General features: G+C 38.8%; 1 pseudogene; it reads left to right on the plus strand.

Moving 5' to 3' along the window:
- Nucleotides 1–1,082: 1,082 nt before the first annotated feature.
- Nucleotides 1,083–7,352, plus strand: LOC134386600 (prefoldin subunit 5-like; annotated as a pseudogene).
- The last annotated feature ends 560 nt before the right edge of the window (nt 7,353–7,912 follow it).

A 7,912-nucleotide genomic window follows, 5' to 3' on the forward strand; every position in this document is an offset into this window, starting at 1 on the left:
ATTGAAAGCAGGATCTCAAACAGATATTTGTACACCCATGTTCATAGCAGTATTACTCACAGTAGCTGAAAGGCAGAAACAACACAATGTTCACAAACAAATGAATGGAAAAGCAAAATATGGTGTCTACATACAGTGGGATATTTAGCTTTGAAAAGGAATCAAATTCTGACACATGCTAAACTTGAGGGAACTTGAGGACAGTATGCTAAGTGAAATAGCCGGCCAGACACAGAAGGACAAACATCATGTTACTCTACATATATGAGATATATAGAATAGTCAAATTCCTAAGGACAGAAAATAGAGGGGTGGTTACCAGGGACTTGGGGGAGAGGGGACTTGGGAGTTACTGTTTAATGGGTACATAGTTTCAGTTTGGGATGATGAATAAGTTCTGCAGACGGATGGCAGTGATGGTTGCAAAACAATGTGAATGTACTTAATACTACTGAACTGTACATTTAAAAAGGGTTAGGATGCAAACTCATGTTATGTATATTTTTCCACAGTTCTTAAAAAAAAAAATGACAGGGCATTAGGTTCAGCCCAACTTGGGTTTAAATCTGTGTCTACCACCGACTGGTGTTACTACTTTGACCTTGACCAATTATTTTAGGCTAAGGGCCAACTTCCCCATCTCTAGAAAGGTGGTAATAATACCTTCTTCACAATGTTATTGAAGGGTAAATAGCACAATATATGCACAACACTGAGCCCAACACTTGGGGCATAGAAATGTCCAAAGAATGTGGGTTATATTATTAGCTGTTATCTGCAGGGAGACGAGAACTGAGACCTCTAAGAGGAACTGACAGGTTGCAACTCTGTGCTCTCTTCTGCTGAGGTTGTCATGACCCTGTGCCTAAGTAGAGGTATTTGAGAAATAACCTCCTCAGTTATGAAAATGTTCCTTCACAAACACTAGGTTACTCCAGGAAGCAGGAGAAAACAACTCCACATCAGAAAGGACTGGACACCTGAGCAGGAAGCCAAACCCAGGAACAAAGGAAACATATCTTAAAATGCAAGTAAACATTGTCTGCAATAATGCAAAATGAACTTACAACCATCCCAGTTAAATGGGGGAAGAGATCCTAAGAGGTGTCTAGCAATCAGGAGATAACACGTGGCATTTAATTGTCCTTTAATTTAGGCAGTGTTTAATGTTACGGACAGTGCTTTAGTTAGTGTGCCCTCCAATGTTCAAATTTAGACAATGTGATAATATTCCTAAGTTTCTGCAAGGTTGGTTCTTCTGTCCTGCTTTTCCCATAAAGCCTGAAGTTACCCTACCATGAAATTTCTTACTATTTTTCAAGCTAAGTTTCAGGAAAACTTTCCTGAAGTTTTCAGGAAAATAACATTACATTCTGGGGAGGGAATGCTTGTTCTATCATTGGTTACCTTCTAAGTGACTGTTATGCGTGAGTACCAGGGAACTCTGCTTTATCCGTGATCTTCCCTTTAGCTATATCAGACAATGCGGTGTCTTCGGCTTTTGCCACTTGCTAATACCTCTCAGCTCTGGTCTTAGGGAGTAGTCCCCCATTTCCACTCGCCTGTTCTAATGCCTGCAGATAGACAGGTATTCTCCTACTGATCAAACACACTGTGACCCAAACTGAACTGGCCAGGCTCTTTTCAAACCAGCCCACCCGTGCTTCCTCCACCTCCGGTTTCCAGGTGGGAAACCAGGATTGCCAGAGGGACTGATGGCTAAAAAGAGCACCTAGCAGAGGGGCTGATGGGGGACTGAAATCCAGCTTTGCTCAGGTTGTCGAGCCCTGTGCCCAGAGTGGTGACTTTCTCCAGTTTTCACAGAAGCACTGCCCAGGTCGTAAAGGGCCTGGCACATGATCACAGATACTTGCATCTCTGGAACCTCTCTTTGCCTTCTGGGTCACATCCAATCAATTGCTAAGTTCTGCAAATTATACCTCTTTATTAATGCCCACCTCTGTATTCTCTGAAAAGCACTATTCAGGTCCTCAGTCCTTCCTGCCCTACACACAAAGTTCCTAATCAAAGTGTATCAAAATCTGCTATGGAGCTATATTCTCCAGCCCCACCTCTGGAGATTGTAAATCAGTAGATCTGAGATGGGGCCATATTATCTATATCTGTAAGAGGCTCTACAGATGATTTTGATGCACAACTCCAGTTGAAAACTACAATATCTACCCTATGGCCCCTCAGCACCCCGCACCCTCCATGGCTGACCACTTAAGCACTGCTGCCCGATTCATCTTCATGTGAAGACGGCCCTGCTCTCTTGACCTTCAGGACAGAGTTTAGAATCAGAATAATAATTACGGCACATACTTTTTCTTTCCAAAGATCACAAATGATAAGATTAATAACATAGTTGTGGAAAACTTTGTTCTAACTAATACTTTCATTCGTAACTTGGTTGTTCTGCTTGGTTAGCCAGAGGTTTGTTTCTAAAGCTTCTCTCTGTCCCTACTATGACCATGGCAATAGCCTTCTAACTAAAAACCTTCTGTTTTATGTCCTACAATCCATTGTCTGCACTGCAACACATGAAATTATTCTGGATGCAAATCCTAGCAAGACACTAATTTTGTTTAAAACTGTACAGTGGTTTCCCAGTGCTTTGGGGTAAAGTTCATACTCCTACCAAGGCCCTCCGAGAGCTGGCCCATGCCTAATTCTCCAGCCTCGTGGCTGGTCTTTCTCTCTTTTGTTCTGTACACTCAAGAACTTATTGAAGTTCTTGTGGGCCCTCAACTGTTTTGTCCTTCTTATCTCTGCACCTTTCAACACACTGACCTTCTATTCAGGATACTCTCTCCACCCTCTCCACACACCCTCCCCCCTTTATCTGACTTAACTACCACTCATCTTCAGCTCTTAGCCGTGAACACTTCCCACAAGTCCCTCCCTGGCCTTTCTTTAGGATTAACCCCTTTACAGTGTACTTAGATGGCACCTATACTTTTCTCATCATCAAATCATCTTAATGGCCCCTTTATGTCTATCTCCCCCATTAGACTGCAAACTCCTTGAAAACAGGACCAGGTGTAAGTTTATCACCACTATATTTGAGATTGGTACATGGCTGGTGATAGCTACGTATTTACTGACATAATAAATGTTGAGATCAGCAGAGAAGTAAAATTTGGTTATTGGCTCTGTAATGTGAAGCAATTAAAGAAAGAGTAGTACATATATTGAGCCATTACTATGTGCTAGACATTTTTCTAGAGCCTTGGGAAACAAAAGAACAAGATGGGTTCTCTGACCTGGAGCTGACAATTTAATGATTATGATCCAATTCTAAGGTGGCTTCAGTAAAGGTCATAAAAAGTGCTTCTAGTTTTATATATCAACTCTGGAAGAAGCAGTGGTCTAGATGTCTAAAATGATGATTCTTGCAGTTTGGCTCAAACTATTCCATACCGTTCCATTTTTATACTTTAGGGGTTGCCTGAGTTCCCTCAGCTCCACTATTTTTTTTTTTTTCAGCTGCGTAACTTGAGCAAGTCACTTAACTGCTCTGTGCCTCAGATTCATAATTTCTACTAACACAAATATTAGGAAATTAATGTACCAAAGTGTTTAGCATAGTGACTGCCACATAGTAAGAGCTCAAAATGTGCATTTTCATCATTATCATTACTATCAAGACTTGCTAGTTACAGTAAGTCTGTAAGAATTAATAAAATTTGGTGTCTGTAGTGAGAATTAGCATATTCTAGAGTTTACTAAGGACTGTAACTCGGTCTTCTTCTCAGAAGACTGGCTGCTAGGTAATGCTTATTAATGTATCAAGGTTTCTATTGCCCGTGTGCTAGCACAGGTATGGATCGGAATTCCTGAAGTTTTCAGGAAGTGCTCCTGTCATCAATGTTGTCCTGAGTTGGTTGTATTCTCTACTCTGCCTCTTTTTGTTCTTTTAACTATCAATTTCCATTAGTTTAGCTTCATCGTTATCCATTTAGTTTATTGTTGGTGGTCTGATTAACTCATGTCTCATTAAATAATTGCATCAACAACAATATTTTTTTGGATTATAACTTTGCAATAACTATACTTTAAGATACATACATATTGCAGTTCAAATTTAAATAACTGCCCTCCCATTGGAAACACAAATTGATACACAATCCTTCCACCTCCTCTTTTGCTCCCAATTGCTTTTATAATAACTCTTCTTTGCTGTTACTGAACTAACTAAATTCTTTGACAAGTAGAAAATTGAAGAAGGTATCATAATGGGCCAGAGGGTATCATGAACTTCTTAAGTAGACCTGAGTCAAAAATCCTCAGAGTGAGAAACAAATGATTCACACACACACACACATGCTTAAAACAGAATCTGACACACAGAATGTACTATATGTGTTCATTGTTGCAGTTATTATTATCATTATTATTATTTAGCTCAATAGCTTTGAACTTTTTAAAAGAAAAACAGTGGAACCCTTTCTGTGGTAGGCTGAATAATGACCCCAAGGCTATCCAGGTCCTGATCCTTGTAGCCTGTAAATGTCATCTTATTTACATGGGATCTTTGTAGATATGATTAAATTAAGGGTCCTGTGATGGGGAGGTTATCCTGGATTGTCCAAGTGAGCCCAAAATGCAATCACAAGTGTCCTTCTTAGAGGGAGGCCGAGGGGGATTTGACACAGAAGAGAAAGGAGATGTGATGGTGTCAGAAGCAGAGGGAGACTTGAAGATGCTAAACTGCTGGCTTTTAAGAGAGAGGAAGGGGTCATGAACCAAAGAATGCCAGCAGCCACCTGAACTGGAGACAGCAAGAAAATGATTCTCCTGTGACACCTTGATTGGTAAAAATGACTTTTGACTTCTGGCCTCTAGAACTATAAAAGAATAACTGTATGATGTTTTAAACCATGTGATTTGTGGTAGTTTGTTACAGCAGCCATAGGAACTCATATGTGTTCCTTTCTTTCTTTAAATTAGATCTTACTTAAAAGGTTCTTTTTTTTAAAATAAAATATTTCCAAAAGTTTATTTATTTATTTATTTTTATGGTAACATGGTTGATTGTACATATCTGTGGGGTACAGCATTGAATATCAACACCTGTGTGCAATATGTGATGATCAAATCAGGATAATTAGTATATTCAACATTAGACAATATAATAATTTTTTCATGGCCCTTTACTAATTCCCCCCTTCCCTTCCTTCCCCCTCACCCTTTCCCACCTCTGGTAAGCTCAGTTCTGTTCTCTTCTTTTGAGAGTTTAACCTGTTATTGCTATTGTTGTATCTTTCTTTCTGTCTTTTTAAATTTATTTTTTTATGTTTTACCTCCCACGTATGCATGAGGACATGCCGTATTTCTCCTTCTGTGCCTGGCTTACTTCACTTAACATAATCTTCTTTAAGTTCATCCATGTTGCTGTGAATGGTAGTATTTCATTCTTTTTAATGGCAGAGTAGTATTTCATTGCATAAATATACCACATTTTCCTTATCCAGTCATCTGATGATGGACATTTAGGTTGGTTCCAACTCTTGGCTATTGTAAGTTGAGCTGCAATAAATATGGGAGTGAAAATATCCCTTTGACATGATGATTTTTATTCCTATGGGTATATACACAGCAATGAGATTGAAGTAGTAATCAGTAGTCTCAAAAAAAAGCCCAGGACCAGATGGCTTTATTGCTTAATTCTATCAAGCTTTTAAAGAGGAATTAATACCAATTCTCCTCAAACTATTCCAAAAAATTCAAACAGAGGCCATTCTCCCAAACTCATTCTGTGAGGCCAACATCACCCTGATACCAAAACTAGACAAAGATAAAACAAAAAAAGAAAGCTATAGGCCAATATCTTTGATTAACATAAATGCAAAAATCTTCAAGAAAATATTGAAATAAAATATTTAGATAATAGAATATTTAGAATAATAGAATACAGCAAATAGAATATAGTGATACATCCAAAAAAAAATTTCGCACTCCAATCAAGTGGGATTCATCCCAGGGATGCCAGGATGATTCAACATATGCAAGTCAATAAATGTGATATACCACATCAACAAAATCAGGGACAAAAACCATATGATTATCTCAATAGATGCAGAAAAAGCATTTGACAAAATTCAACATTGCTTCATGATAAGACTAAGCAAATTAGGTATAGAAGCAAAGTATCTCAACACAATAGCAGACATATATGACAAACCCACTGCCAATATTATCCTGTATGGGGAAAAGTAAGAACAGGAACAAGACAAGGATGCCCGCTCTCAACATTCCTATTTTACATAGTATTGGAAGTACTAGCCAGAGCAATCAGGCAAGAGAAAGAAATAAAGGGCATAGGGATTGGGAAAGATGGAGTCAAATTGCTCCTGTTTGCAGATGACATGATCCTAAAGGCTCTACAAAAAAATTCTTAGAGTCAATAAACAATTTCAATAAAGTTGTAGGACACAAAAATCAACAAGCAAAAATCAGTGGCACTTTTATATTCCAACATTGAACTAGCAGAAAAAAAAATCAAGAAAGTTAGCCCATTTACAATAGTCACCCCCAAAAATAAAATACCTAGGAACCAGTTTAACCAAGGAGGTGAAAGATCTCTACAAGGAGAGCTACAAATCACTTTTGAAAGAAATTAAAGTAGTCAAAAAGATGGATAGATATTCCATCCTCTTGGACTGAAAGAATCAACATTGTGAAAAATGTCCATTCTACTCAAAGCAATCTACAGATTCAATACAATCCCCATCAGAATACCCATGATATTCTTCCACAAATAGTAAAAACAATCCTAACATTCATATGGAACAACAAAAGACCCTGAATAGCCAAAGCAATCATGAGAAGAAAAAAAAAAAAATAGGTGAGTCCTCCTTCCCAACATGGCACAGTCGGTTAACATCACCAAGCTGAATCTGCTGCAGCTAGAAATGCTCAAGAACCAGCTGGATCAGGAAGTAGAGCTCTTGTCCATGTTCATTGCTCAGCCCAAGGTGGCACAGACCAAGTATGTGGAAGCCAAGGACTGTCTGAATGTGCTAAACAAGAGCAATGAGGGGAAAAAACTACTCGTCCCACTGATGAGTTCTACGTATGTCTCTGGGAGGCTACATGATGTGGAACATGTGCTCATCAACGTGGGAACTGGCTGCTATGTAGAGGAGATAGGTGAGGATGCCAAAGACTTCTTCAAGGGTAAGATAGATTTCCTCACAAAGCAGATGGGGAAAACTCAGCAGCTCTGCAGGAGAAGTATGCCATGAAACAGGCTGTCATGGAAAGATGGACCAGAAGATTCAGCAGCTCACAGCCCTGGGGGCAGCTCAGGCTACTGCCAAGGTCTGAGAGTTTGTTGCAGAAATGAGGCAGAGGGACCCTGCTTCGGAGGCCTGGAACTTTATGGACATGGCTTCCTGGTGTTGGGGAAGGGAAGAGTCTTGTGTTTAATGCTAATAAACATGCCAGCTGGGCAAAAACAAACAAACAAACAAATAAATAAATATATGAATGAATAAATAAATGTATGAATGAATAAATAAATAAATAAATAAAAATAAAGCTGGAGGCATAATACTACCTGACCTCAAATTATACTACAAAGCTATAGTTAGCTAAACATCATGGCACTGGCATACGAACAGACACTCAGATCAATGGAACAGAATAGAGAACATAGAAATCAACCCACAAACTTACAGCCAACTGTTCTTTGACAAAGGCAATGAGAACATACACTGGGGGAAAAGACTGCATCTTCAATAAATGTTGTAGGGAAAATGGAGAACATATGTAGAAGAATGAAACTAGAGCTGTACCTCTCTCCACATACCAAAATCAACTCAAAATGAATTAAAGACTTAAATACAAGACCTGAAACTATAAAACTACTAAAAGAAAACATAGGGAAACACTTTAGTAAGTAGGA

The sequence above is a fragment of the Cynocephalus volans genome, chromosome 9 (assembly GCF_027409185.1).
Source record: "Cynocephalus volans isolate mCynVol1 chromosome 9, mCynVol1.pri, whole genome shotgun sequence".
NCBI classification, from domain to species: domain Eukaryota; kingdom Metazoa; phylum Chordata; class Mammalia; order Dermoptera; family Cynocephalidae; genus Cynocephalus; species Cynocephalus volans.